The 15321-nt window shown below is 44.5% G+C and overlaps 1 pseudogene; it reads left to right on the top strand.

Moving 5' to 3' along the window:
- Positions 1 to 4530: 4530 nt before the first annotated feature.
- On the top strand, positions 4531 to 11423 carry LOC147974068 (heat stress transcription factor C-2a-like; annotated as a pseudogene).
- Positions 11424 to 15321: the final 3898 nt, after the last annotated feature.

Here is a 15321-nt window from a genome sequence, read left to right as displayed (position 1 = left end):
CCCGACCGTTATCGGAGAGACGGTGTGACGCCGTGGTGGTGAAGACGAAGAGGCCGATGGCGAGGTCACGCCGCCCCTCATGGCCGTTCCGAGGGCATATCAATGTCGAGCCCCCGACCGCTATCGGAGAGGCGGCGCGACGCCGCGATGATGAAGACAAAGATGGTCCCGCCCGGACAGCGGAACCAGCAGCAGCGTGGTAGCATAGTAGTAGTACCGCCCCATGGTGGGCGCCAACTGTCGTGGTATTCTCACGGAGGCCTTGCGAGTCGACATATGCCACAAGGGCTTAGTGTGAGGGTCAGACTGCTGCTGATAGGACCGGGAGCGGGTATGCGAGTAGCACACGATGGTTTACCCAGCTTCGGAGCTCTCCGGAGAGATAATACTTCTACTGCTGCATGTATGAGTGTATCTGATATACCTAGTACAGAGTACTCCTGGAGCTGTATCTTTCGTCAGAGCCATAGGCGTCTGACTTTGTTTATGCGTGTGGCCGGATGAATATGCATGCATGCTCTAGTGGCCGAATGGCTCTTGGCCGTGTGTGTGTGTGAGCATGTGTGTGCCTGAGTCCCCCTGGATGAATGGATGTGTGCCTTTATATAGGCATGGCTAGCTTACTTACTAAGCTATGTAGTGGCATGGATAAGTGGGCATGGGGCTCTGTTGGAAAAGGCAGTGCCTAGGAGGCGCTTAGGCACGCCTATGCGCTAGGCAATGGCCAAACGCCTCGCCTAGGGTATAAATGCATGTCTAGGCAGGGCAAGCAAGGAATTTCCTACCCAAGCAAGAAATCATGCCACATACTGCACTGATATGCCAAACGGGTTATATTCCAATTGCAGTAGATGGTAATTAACTTATTTATATGGCCTAAACTAATATCAACACCCATATAATAATCATGAATACACTATGAGTAAAAAAAATATTACCGCCTAGGCCGCGCCTAGGACGCTTAGGCACTGCCTAGGCACTAGGCGAAGGCCAATCGCCTCGCTTACGTCTACCGTTTTTTCCAACCTTGCATGGGGGTATGGTGTGGGTGTCATGCTTGTCTCCTGGGTCACTTCATGAATAGTGCCCAGGGACAAGTGACACTGTATATGATAGCGTCGTGGTACAGCTGTCTCGTCCAAGGTATGGCCGTCTCGTAGGTGTCTTGGTGGTGTCGGGTCGGTGTCAGGTCGGGCTGCAGTCGGCAGCCGGCTGGTCGGCACAGTCGGCAGCCGGCTGGTCGCGCAGTCGGCAGCCGGCAGCCGGCCGGGCAGAGCAGTCGGACGGGGAGCTGGTAGGAGCAGCCGGGCGATCGGATTGAGGGGCTTTTTTAGCCACGATGTCTTGAAATATTGTCTTGCCGTCTTCGGCGTACCCGTGGTCAATTACTCCGTCAGCTTATCTGTGGTGACAATGGGATATCACGTGATCCACTTGATGTATGTTTTGGTGATCAACTTGTGAGTTCCGTGACCTCGTGAACTTATGCATAGGGGTTGGCACATGTTTTCGTCTTGACTCTGCGGTAGAAACTTTGGGGCACTTTTTGAAGTTCTTTGTGTTGGTTGAATAGATGAATCTGAAATTGTGTGATGCATATCGTATAATCATACCCACGGATACTTGAGGTGACATTGGAGTATCTAGGTGACATTAGGGTTTGGTTGATTTGTGTCTTAAGATGTTATTCTAGTGCGAACTCTATGATAGATTGAACGGAAAGAATAGTTTCATGTTACTTTACTATGGACTCTTGAATAGATCGATCAGAAAGGATAACTTTGAGGTGGTTTCATACCGTACAATAATCTCTTTGTTTGTTCTCCGCTATTAGTGACTTTGGAGTGACTCTTTGTTGCATGTTGAGGGATAGTTATATAGTCCAATTATGTTATTATTGTTGAGAGGACTTGCACTAGTGAAAATATGAACCCTAGGCCTTGTTTCAAAGCATTGCAATACCGTTTGTGCTCACTTTTACCACTTGCTACCTTGCTATTTTTTTACTTTTCAGATTACAAAAACCATTATCTACTATCCATATTGCACTTATATCACCATCTCTTCGCCGAACTAGTGCACTTATACAATTTACCATTGTATTGGGTGTGTTGGGGACACAAGAGACTCTTTGTTATTTGGTTGCAGGGTTGCTTGAGAGAGACCATCTTCATCCTACGCCTTCCACAGATTGATAAACCGTAGGTCATCCACTTGAGGGAAATTTGCTACTGTCTTAGAAATCTCTACACTTGGAGGCCCAACAACGTCTATAAGAAGAAGGTTGTGTAGTAGACATCATCGTCGGCCTCCTCCTCGGCGAGCCAATGCGCCTTCCAGCGCTCAAAGTGGGTCGCCGCTTCTTCCGGCATGGAGGAGAAGTAGCAGGGAGGCGCGCTCACCCACTCGTGAAGCTGGCCGGTCCACGAATAGGACTCCTCCGGCCAAGGTAGGGGGGGGCGGTGACCGCATCCGCGTTGGTGTTGGCTCGCGCTCCGGTTTGGCCTTGGGCTCAACGAGGGGTGGCACCGGCCGAGGTGGCGACACAAACAGGGGCGCCTGGATGGAGTCCCTCGTCGCGGACAACGCTGGGGCTTGCTCCAGCCCATCCCAATGGGCGTCCTCCTCGAGCCGGCTTGCCTCCAGCACGTGCTGCAGGGCCTCCTCGAGGGCGATTTGGTACTCTGCCTCCGCCTCCTCCTCCTCCTCCTCCTCCTCTGGCTTCACCCGCAGGAGCGGCGACGGGAGGTCGTGGTCGATGTGGACGCCGAGGCGACGCTCCTCCTCGTGCTCTAGCGCAAACCAGCGCTCCTAGTTGAGGGAGTCTGGCGCGTAGGCACGCATGGCGCGCTGCTCCGACGTAAGGAGTTCGCGCCGCCGGCGAACCTCCTCAGCGTGCGCCCGCGCAGACTGCGCGGCCGATGGGATGGGGATGCGCTGCAGGTCCAGATGCTAGTTTTGCAGCAAGTTCACATCTGGATACGACATGGGCTAGCGGTACTACCACTGCCACTGCGCTAGCCCTATTCTTGACCAACATGCGGATGGTTGGGATGTACAGCCGCTCCCGCTCCCGCGGTGGCATGCCGCGTCTAGCCGGCGGCGTCGATGTAGCAGGGTGCCCGCGGGAGGAGCTCGCTCCAGTGCTGAACCTCCCCTTCTTCCCTCCCTTCCCGCTGAAGATTCCCATGGCTAGCTGAATGCTGGCTGGCTAGCTAGGGTTTCCTGGTCGTCGACGAGGGAGCAAAGGTTGCCAAATGTAGACATGGGGAGTGAATGAGGCCGGCCCAGCCGCACACGTTCATTAAAAAAGACGGGCACGCGGCCCTTCCACACAAAGTCAGACGGGCCCTCGGTTGGTGGTCGCGTTAATTGTGACCACGGGGGTGGTTTGGCAGCAGACATCCGGGGCCGCATCGGACACCGAGGGGACGCGCGGCGTGTCCGCTTCACGTCCGCGCTGACGCATTTCACGCACAATTTTAGGCTGGAAATGGGTCTGCGCGGACGTGAAGCTGATGGTTTTTAAGAATGGGTCGGCGCGTTGGTCTAGTGTTTTGGTCCGCGATAAACCAAACGAACGTGAACGAACGAAATGGGTCGCCCGGTTGAAGTTGCTCTAAAGAAACTAGCACAAACAAGTCTAAACAAATCAAGAATAAGTCACGGAAGCAGACGCGTAATGGCTCAGTACCCAGCCCAGAGATCCAGCCAAAATTGAATCCCTTTCCTGTTTCCTAAGAAGAAGGAGATCCCTAAACGGATTTCTCCTTGATTCTTTGGATGGCTCGCTAGAATTGTGAGCCCTCCGTCCGGTTACATGCCAGGAGAGGCGGCTACTGAGTACTGCCTCTTGGTTCAGCTGGTGTTTCTATCTCCGGCTCTCCGCCTACACATTTGTGTACTGTACGTAATACATATTACAAAGGGAGTTTTTTTAGACGATGTGGTAGGAGTACTTTGTGAACAAGGAGAGCTAAGCTCAGATGGATTGGTTATTTGTGAAGGAGCCAATCAAGGTTTTAGCCTTAAACTGACACTTGCGTACGCGCTGTGTTAAGTTTATTTTGGTATGTATGTTCAGTGAGAGAAGACGTTCTCGTCGACTACGACACATCTATGACTACTTCGTCAATATCAAAGATGTTGTGTTAGCTTAGTATCTTGAAGTTTCTCGTAAAGATCTGATGTGTTTATGTACATTTATAGAATGAGTGTTTGTGAGTGTATATGAGGGTCTCTGTGCCTTGTGTTAGAAAACAAGGGAAGCATGCTGCTCATGGATCAGGGTGCTTCGATTCAAAAACAAACTTCATTTGCCATGAGTCATTTATTTTGGATCTAGGAATTGGGTTGCCTGTTGACCTCTTATGTTTTCATAATCCAATAATTTCATTTATCATGAAATTCCTTTAGAAACAACATTTAATATGTTAAAAAAAGTCAACTTGATCTTTTCGTATGCCTTTGGAATACATAGAACTTTCCTTCTTAGCATAAATGAAATGGTTTGGACTATTTCACATCTAGATGAGCATCGGCGGCGGCATTAAGTCCTCGGGGAGCGGCGGCGGCGCCGGTATGGTGGAGCCGTTCATGGCCAAGACGTACGCGATGGTGGACGGCGCGGCCACCGACGCCGTGGTCGCGTGGGGGTCGGCCAGCAACAGCTTCGTCGTCACCAACCCCTTCGCCTTCTCGCGCGCGCTGCTGGCCACGCACTTCAAGCACTCCAACTTCTCCAGCTTCATCCGGTAGCACAGCACCTACGGCTTCCGCATGGTCGACCCGTACCAGTGGGAGTTCACGCACGCGTCCTTCCTCCGCGGCCAGACGCACCTCCTGCCATGCATCGTTCGGCGCCGGAGTGGCGGCAAGCGTGGCATGGAAGACGCCGACGGGAGGCTGAAGACACTAGTAGCACCATGTGAGATGAAGATATTGTGTCGGTTCAGTATCTTGAAGGTGCTCATATAGATAGGTGTCAAGTATGTGTTCATAAGAATGAGTATATGTGTCTGTATGAGCGCCTGTGATTGTAATGTTGAAAAACAAGGGAGCTGTAAAAACTAAGCTTTTTTCAAAAAGTATATATATAAATGCTAGCTTTTCGGTACTATCATACAGTGCAAACACCACTGGTCATGAATCAGGGTGCTTGGGTACGATAACAAACTTCGTTTGCCATGAATGACGATTTTTGGATTTAGGAATTGGGTTGCTTGGTGATCTCTTACATTTTTCATAATCTAGTCATTTGATTTATCACAAAATCCTTCTAGAAACAACATCTTATGAATAAACAAGAGCACTTGATCTTCTCATTTGCCTTTGAAAAACATAAAACTTTCCTTTTAGCGTAAATGAAATTGAGGGCGTCATGGAAGATCAGAACCACTTTCATAATGTATCTTTCTTTAATAAAGGAAGGTTGTACAAAAGAAATTAAGGAACTAAACCGTTATACCAAATCAAAGACTATAACCAACCATATAAGAATATTATACAGATCAAAGAAACTAAACTAAGAGAAACCAACAAAAAATATTGTGCCCGAAAAAAAAATACTGACAAAACTCTAATGTTACATCAAAACACTTTAAAGTCTAAACTTGGGCTTCCCTTGGTTTGGAGGCATTTCATATGAATTCTGTAGGATAGGATTATTTTTCTTTAGAGCCCTTTGGTTCATAAGAATGGATTCGTATTCCTATATATGACTAGTTTCTATCCCTCACATTTCAAAGGAGCATAAACATTAGTCTAGACTCAATGAAAAATTCCTATGATATGAATCAAAAGACATCTCTTTTCCTATCCCTACTCATAAGATTTGAGATACATGTCATCTCATTTTCTATAACTGCATATTCCTATGTTATTCCTATCCTATGAATCAAAGGAGGCCTTAACATCTCCAGGGCCCTCAAATCACATCTTGATTTTATTTTTATGCACCTGATAGAAATCATCTGAATCTTTAGTATCCGTCGAATCTTCACTATCCTTCGTGTCTTTGAATCATTATGGGAAAGCCATAAATTATACGTCCATTGCTTGAAATATAACAAGTTGCTTCAATTTTGATCCTATCCCCTATTAGTATTCATATAGAACTAGACCGGATCTTTCGAGAATATTTACGGAAAATCATACTTGCTGAATGATGGACTTGGCGGGCCACTGCAACCCAGGGTCAACTTCACTGGGTTCTACACGGGAGGCGACGGATATAGCGAGATGCCGGTGGATGACCCGCCGTAAGCTTTCCCTGTGGACACGGGCTACTGAGTTGGTTCGATCGGAGGGTGATTTGTGTACCGTACGTAGAAGGAGGCTTGTTCTATAGACGACGTAGTAGGAGTACTTTGTGGTAAACTACTATGTGAACAAGCGAAGCTACAAAATATGCGGTAATTTACATCTGAGCCCGGGCTCGTCTACAATTGATGAACAGTAAATTCATATATGATACTCCTTTGTTTTTAAATAAGTTCTTTTAGAGATTTTACTATGGGCTACATACGGATGTATATAGACATAATTTAAAGTGTAGATTCACCCGTTTGCTACGTATATAGTTCATATTAAAATATCTAAAAAGACTTAGGCCTTATTCATTTTGGAGGATTTTCATAGGAAAAATATGGAATGGGATTCAAGAGGAAAAAATTATGTAGATGCGCCTTATTCGGTTTGGTGCATTTTCATAGGAACAATATGGGTATGGGATTCAAGAGAAAAAAATTATGTAGATGCATTCGGTTTGTAGGAAACTAGTATAGGAATTTCTTAGGAATACTTACTTATTCTCTATGTTTTGGAGAAAACTATACATTCACTTAAACCTCATGTTTTGCGTAGGAACGAGGCAATGGAAATCCCAAGGCTGGCAAGTGACATCCTAGAAGATTCCTATACTACTTCTAATTGCTTCGTTTTAATTTCCTTCAAACCGAATGAGCCCTTAGGTTTAGGAACGGAGGGAGTAGTAAAGACTAATTGAAAAAAAATTGGCATTGAAGATGATCGAGTCCGCAAGCAACGTGCAAATTTTCATGATGTTTGGATATTCGAGAAGCTTTAGGCATAAAGATAAAACCGAGTCCCAATAGTATACTTTTTCAAAGTTCCTTTTACAGTCAATTGTTTTTTATGACGACGTAAACATCATAAATTTTGCACATGCACTCAAGCATCTTGGATGCCACCATGTGTTGGATGAAAAGGTTGGGTGGGAAGACATATAGTGGGGAAGGGGTAGTGAGGGTGAGGGAGAGACTGCACAATTATGTCCTTGCAATCGCGTGGAGGAGGGGGAGGGGGGCTGATAGTGGGTGGAAGAAGAGGAGGAGGAGCAAAGACTTCAAACTTCTTGTGCATCTTCAGATCTTCATATTCATTTTTGACAATAGAGGTCTCCCCAAGATCATCATTTGCCCTCCATAATGCGATCACTCTAAGGTTGTCATCCTTTTTGGAACTGATCACGTAATGGTGTCTGGTTGTCAGGGCCACTATCCTCGTTTATAATACCGGAACGAAACCTATTTCAAGAGATTGCCAGAGATTACAACACATGCATATATGACATAGTACCAATATATGAACCACAAAATCAATGACATACATGGTACTACCTCTGTCCTGATTTACTATTCCCACCGTACATTGGGTTATATATTTTGACCATGATTTTAACTACTCCCTTGGATCTATATTATAAGTGATTAAACTTTGATTCAAAATATTATGAGAGACTAGTGAACCTGAACAAAGGTAGTATTATTTTGGCCCACCAGGCGCAGTTGGTCGTCATGTACCCCGATGATGGTGGATGAGGGCATCTCCAATGGTTGTAAGATAATTGTTGGTAGACTTTGCTATGTAGGATTTTTAATGATGTGTCATACAGTAAATGAGGAAAGAGAGAAAGGTTGTATGTACATGAACCAACACCCTTGCACAAGCTTCAATGTAGAATGAGAGAACATCTTATTTATTATCTCACATCCTTTTGGGCAAACTAGATACAATTCATTAAAATTGTTGTATATTAAGATGTTGGTTGATGACATGTCATATTTTACCAATAAACTAGCATACAGACTGTCAGAGATGCCCTGAGTCAACGTTGCCGTATAGTCGACCCAGGGACGGCGTGCGTGGTCACACGTCGGTCTCATTCATCCCGCACGCGACAAAGCTAAATCAGGAATTATGGACCATTCAACTAGCCGGCCGGGGAGGAGAGGGGAGCTGCCATTCATTAGCGCTGAGCTCAGCAGGTTGAACAGCTCTAGTTTGTATTCCATCAACCATTAGTTGAACCGATCCATTTTGCATTCCATCAACCATTTTTGATATTGTACGTACGTACTCGATGGGATGTTCGTCTCCTGTCCACACAGTAGATTGTTTCTTCACTTGTCAAAAAAGAGGCAAGAAAATATTTTGAGACTAAGGCCCTGTTTGATTCCAAAAAAATAATTAACTTATAAGTCAAAAAGTGAAAATATGACTTATTTTGCTAAATAGATCCAACTTATAAGTCATAAGTTGCTCCACCCCAACTTAAAACTTATAAGTCATCTCTTTTTGCATGGGTCACACCAACTTTACATAAAAACAAGATGAAAAGGTGTGGTGAGATAACTTATAAATCAGGTGACAACCAAACAAGCGTGACTTATAAGTCACTGGTTTTAAATCACCTGACTTATAAGTCAAGTGACTTATTAGAATCAAACAGGCCTTAAAGAAACGGAAAGCTGCTAACACTTGTGGTCTGGTAGGAGTGTGTCACCTACGCTCCATAGATAAGCGCCACAATCGAGGTCGAAGATCGTGTTTCTATCTTTGCTCATCCAACACTGAAGAGACACGTACTTGGGCCTACCGAGACTTGACACTACGCTCTACAATTAGTAGTAGTAGTTAACTAACGTATGTAGACGTTGACAGGGCGAAAACAAGAGGGTGGTGATTCATCGTCATGCAGGGCCACGTATATTTAATATCGGCCCGATGAGGCAGGGGCGGCCACGCAGGGCTCTCCCGGGCAGACATGCGTTCACAAATACTCTTCTATTCCAAATTACTTGTCGCAGAAATGAATGTATTTAGATGTATTTTAGTTCTACGTACATCTATTTCTGCGACGAGTAATTTAAAACAGATGAAGTACTTGGCAGCTGTCCTGTCACGCCTCCCTGCTTCATATACAACGGTCGCAGATTCATTGCCGTAAAGACATATGCCTTTGGGTCCCTGACATATGGGCCAGCCACCTGTTGTGTCCACATGTCATAGGCACAAGGCACGTGCCTTAAGGTATCGAACCGCAGTTCAATGTACAGCTCAGCTTCCACTCTCACACTACAAGTCATTTGTGGCATAAGAATTTTTTTTTTACTTTGCTTGTTGTCGCGAGTGAAAGATGAGCACCGGCGGCGGCGTGGTGAACAAGACATACGCGATGGTGGACGACCCGGCGACGGACGCCGTGGTCACGTGGGGGCCGGCCAGTAACAGCTTCCTCGTCGCCGACCCCTTCGCCTTCTCGGAGATGCTGCTTCGCGCGCACTTCAAGCACTCCAACTTCTTGAGCTTCGTCAGCCAGCTCAACACCCATGGCTTTCGCAAGGTGGACCTGGATCGGTGGGAGTTCGTGCACGCCTTCTTCCTCCGCGCCCAGACGCACCTCCTGCCCCGCATCATCCGGCACCGCAGCGGTAGGCGCGGCAAGGGCGGCCACGATGAGGATGAAGACATTAGCAGCACCATGCTGGCCATGGAGGTGATCCGCACTAGTAGAAAACGGGCCTTTAGTCTCAGTTCTAGAGGGCCTTTAGTCCCAATTCAGAAACCGGGACTAAAGGGTCGGGACTAAAGCCTCCCCCCCTTTAGTCTCGATTCTGTTACAAACCGGGGCTAAAGGCCCTCCACGTGGCCGCTGTTTAGAACTCCACCTTAGTCCCGGTTGGTAGCACTAAAGAAAACTTTTTGAAAAAAAATTGAATTTTTTTTGAATTTTTTCCTGATTTTTGAATTTCTGAATTATTTTATAATTTAATCTCTAATCACCCCTCATCACTGCTCAATTTAATCTATAATCTCTATTCTCTAATCACCCCTCATCATTCAAAATCGTCTAACTTCCCGGCTGGTCATCCATCCTGTCACTACTCTAGCCTGAGCACGCTTAACTTCGAGTTCTATTCCCCCTAGTTCCCAAGTCTTTACCTGTTGTTTTCATGACAATATTAAGATCTCAATCCTATTAACCCTCGGGAGTTTAGCTTGAGCATGAAGTCACACTTTCACCGTTTGAGTTTGAAACTATTATTCTAAAAACAATAATTATTTAGTAACACTAATATTTCTTGAATAACTAGTTTGATCATAGTTTGACCACAGTTTTGACCAAAATTCAAAAAAACAGAAATAATTATTTAGTAACACTAATATTATTGAATAATTATTTAGTAACACTAGTACTTTTTGAATAAGTAGTTTGACCACAATTTGACCAGATTTAACCAAAATCCAAAAAAAAGAAATTTGAGCATAACTTTTTTCCTTTTAGAATTTGAGGATTCTAAAAATTTGCAAAACGGCATATGGCAGTCAAAATCGGATGCGGATTTTCGTGCTGAACATTTTGATATATCGTACATTTTTTCCCGACATCGTATGCAAAAGTTATAGCCGTTTTACTTTTTCATAACATTTTTTGCAAAACATGTCCAAATTTAAGTTTTTTAATTTTCTTAACTAATAGATTTAGTAATATAACTACATCTTGAAGGATTTTATTTTTTAAAGTTTTTATCATTTTCTTTTGTTTTTTTCAAAACTAAAATGACGATACACGGAGGGGGGAGGGGGTAGGGTTTGAGACACGAACCCCTTTAGTCCGGGTTTGAGACACGAACCGGGAGTAAAGTGCATCGCACCCTTTAATCCCGGTTCATGTCTCAAACCGGGACTAAAGGTTAGTCCCGGTTTGAGACATGAACCGGGACTAAAGGACATCGCACCCTTTAGTCCCGATTCGTATCTCAAACCGGGACTAAAGATCCCATTTAAACCGGGACTAATGTCTTTCCGTCGCCCTAGCCGCTCGAACTGATAATAATGCTCATATTAGTCTTGATTTGTAATGCAACCGGGACTAATGTGTACATTAAATTGTGACAAAAGTCATATTTTCTACTAATGCCGGCTGAAGCAGGAGCAGAGGGCCACTGATGACCACATGGCGGCGATATGGCGCCGAGCGCCGGCCAAAGCTGATGCTCGCCTTCCTCCTCAAGGTCGTCGGAGACCCTGACATGCTACGCCGCCTCGTACGTGACAGCAGCGACTCCAGTAGCGACGGCGGCTTCCACGGCGGCCCAGGCAAAGGCGCAGGGGTCTAGAGTCCGCGGCTGCTTCTCGACGGGTATATCCAGGTGGGCAAGAAGATGCACGTCGACGGAGACGAGCTATTGTACGACATCGATCGGAAAGAGGCCTTCGTGCGGGAAACCAGGGTCGAGTTCACTACGGGTTCAGCGACGTGCCGGTGGACGACCCGCCGTACGCTTTCCTCGTGGACAGCGACTACTGCCTACTAGTACTGCTTGGTTCAACTGATGTTTTTCTATCTCCGGCTATTCACCAACACATTTGTGTACTATACGTAAAAGGGATATTTTGCTTTTGTAGAGGACGTGGTAGGAGTACTTTGTGGCAAACTACATTGTGAATTGAGCATAGCTCAGATTGTTCTTTTTTTAACCAGTCTATCAGGATTCAAGTTCTAAACATGACACTGGTGTATGCAATTTTTCCGAGTTTATTTCAGTCTTTTCGGCGATGTTCCTTCAGTGGTGAGAGGATACGTTCTCGTCGATTACGGGGCATCTATGACGACTTTATCAATCTTAAAATGTTGTATCTGTTTACTATCTCGAAGGTGTTCATACAGGTACAATGTGTGTACATTTATAAGGATAAGTGTATGTACCTTGTTAAAAAAACAAAAGACAAAGAGAGCCACAAAATCTATGCTTTTTGGAAAGAAAAATATATAAACTATGCTACTAGGCTTTCCGTGCAAACACCACTGGATGCATCAGGGTGCTTGCGTACGACACTCCTCTCGTTTTCCTTCTCGAACTCTAAACGGCTAGGGCAAACTCTCAAACTCTAAATGGTCAGGACAAACTCTCCCTCTGGATTTCACCAACGAGCCTGTGGATTCATCTTTTATCTGTCTGCTAGGGGGGGGGGGGGGGGGGGGACTCCTGGTGCCTCCACTCCAATTAGTAGTTTAGGTTAGTATTTTTTAGACCTTGCGGGTGCGGTGCTTGGACAGCTGGCCAGTGGCGGCGCCTTGGTAGGAGCGACTATGGTCAGCCGCCCCAGGTAGCCGAAACAATTCGTTCTGTACATGGGCTGATGCATGTGGGGATTTGCACTGGACTGCATGGTCACACACAAGCCCAGTAGCAGCCCATAGTCCCAATCTAATTAGCCCGGCACACGTACAGACAGTCCCAGAAAATCCCCAAATTGAGCCAGGCAGCCAGCTCCCAGCGTGACTTACCTAGCCGTTGTCGGCTCGCCGCTACAGAGCTCCATCTCGTCGGGCCGCCAGTCACCAGCCGCCGGCCGCCGAGCACCTGATCCAGATCCGCCGTCCGCGGATGGGCGAACCAAAAGAAGATGTCTTGGTTGTGGGAGGAGGCAACGGTGACAGAGCATCGAGCTCATGTAAACGCATAGCTATAGTTTGCAAAATCAGCAGGCGCAATCAGCAAGTAGTCCAACTCCAATTCATTTCCTTGTGATGTTGATCTTCAATTTCTAGCCAACTATTGAACATGGTCAGTATTAAACATGGTTATGTTGTATGTAGGGAATTTTAAGAAAATGAAACCAATTGCTGCTTATTTTGGAACCAACCCAACTACTGAATCTCAAGCTCCTATTCCTGTTCATGAACCTGATGCAAACATTTCATCCATTGAAACCTCTGATGCAAACATTGTAGAAAATCTTGTTCATAAACCTGAAGTATCTAATCAGGGATCTTATGATAACACTTTGCAAACTTTTATTCTAATTCAACCTGATCCGGGACTCCGTAAACAAATTTGTAACTTTGCTATTAGCGACAACATCTGTTGAAAGAGTTTTATTCGCTGAATATCATAAAGACATATTTGAGAAATATGATATCTCATGATTGGTTGAATGATATGATGGCATGCTAGGAGCGAGATATATTTGCCAGAATTGAGGACAAAGAGATTATAGAACATTTTCATAGCTTGAGAGACCGTAGAGGCCATCTACCAAACCCTCCTCGTATTCTTACAACCTAGGGTAAATTCTTTTGTTATCTATTGTTTCAAACTATTTTCTTACTTGTTCTAAGACATATATTGATATCCAACTTGTTTACTTGTTGTAGTCATCTATTAGTCATGGAGTTGGACATTTTGGGCCATGGAATGAATGATTCAAGCAACGGGAATCCATGTTAGTTGTTCTCTATAACGTTCGTGTTGATTTTGTGGTTTTTGGTGGTTACATCACCTAGTTGTCGAGAATCTTGAACTGTTCTAAATCATTGGTTATGTTAATTTTTGAGTGCATCTAGCTTCATATTTGAATATTATGTGATTTGGTTCAGCGGACTTGCATTTGTCAATCAAAATATTTGTACCCAAATGTTCTGCCCCGGCTAAGTTCAATTCCTGGATCCGCCACTTCGGATGGCGACGCTACTTCTTCGAGTTTGCCTTCCAGGCTTCGATTCTCCTCGAGTTCGTCTATCTAGACATAGCCGACAGAGCTCCAGCGTAGATTTCCGCCGTTTCCTTGGAATGCTGAGGTTAGGGTTTCTCGTCATGTGGCGAGATTTGGTGTTAGGTGCTTCATATCTATGCACTGTTCCTTGGGGGCACATACACGAAAACTTCCCGGCTATTATCGACAAGGTCAAGCCGGCTTCGATAGGGAGTGGCGACAGTGGCGCGTCGGCTGCTTATTATGGTGGCAGTAGTGGTTATTTAGTGATCTTGGAATGTCAATATAATTGTTTATTATGTTTGAGGTGCTTTATACTTCCAGTGAACTTTGATAATAGATTTGAAATATTTTTGAAAAAAATGTGCTTAGATAGGGAAAGAAACATCATTTGCCATCAAGATTTTTCGCATCTAGGAACAAACTGGATCACTGATCGTCACTTATATTTTCCATAATCTAATCATTTCATTTATCGTGGAATCCTTTTACAAAGCGACAACTTATGAATAAAGGACACTTGATCTTATCATATGCCTTTGAAATTCATATAACTTTTCTTCTTAGCAGAAATGGTTTTTTTAACACAGTGCAAATGCAGACGCTCATACATTCACCCCTATGAACGCACGCACACATCCCTATCATATGAGCACCTCCAAGAGACTGAGCCAACACATCATCTTAAAATTGACGAAGTGCCACAGACGGCTTCTTAATCGACGGGAACGTCTCCTAACACTAGAAGCACAACGCTGAAAGGACTGAAATAAATCCAGGAAAACCCGAGCACCAGTGTCAAGTCTAGAACTTAAACTCTGCTGGGCTCGGAATACCATCGTACCACCCAGGATTGTTACCTCACATGTCTCATATACTATCATGTGGTAGTAGATATACTACTTTATCATTCTAAATATGTTCATATACTATATCTAAGATATATTTCAAATCAAGCTATACAAAAAAATTGCAGGTGAGTCCATAGTTTTTGTATATTTTGAAAATTTCCTTCATGTTTGTACATGTAAAACAGTATACTAAAAAGTAATACATACTACCTAAGAAGTAGGATATATATTACTCAAATGTTTTTATATACTATGTACTACACTTACATACTCTCGGTTTTGACAGATACTATATAGAACATACGAAACTCACATGAGGGTAGGGAAAAATATATGAAAAAATCGATACAATTTTAGAAAGTGTGTAACATTAATAAACGCACACACATGTGTTCCTCACATTTTTGAAACAAATGCATACAGTAAAAATATTCTTTCACTTGTTAATAGATGTTCATCCCATTCAAAAAATATGGCCATGACATTTAAAAATGACCACACATTTACAAAATGTTCATGACATATAAAATGTGTTCATAACACATAAAAAATATCCACATGTTTAATCAAATGTTCTTGAAAGAATGTTCAATGTATTAAGGTAGACTTATGAATCTATGTAGCGTGTAGCAGCATAGGGCAGTCCTAAGGCCTAGATTTGCCGTCT

This window comes from Triticum urartu, chromosome 5A (genome assembly GCF_056163025.1).
Source record: "Triticum urartu cultivar PI428250 chromosome 5A, HENAU_Tu73, whole genome shotgun sequence".
Taxonomy (NCBI): Eukaryota; Viridiplantae; Streptophyta; class Magnoliopsida; order Poales; family Poaceae; genus Triticum; species Triticum urartu.
The sequence above is the reverse complement of the archived record's forward strand: the minus strand, read 5'-3'. Positions and strand labels throughout refer to the sequence as shown.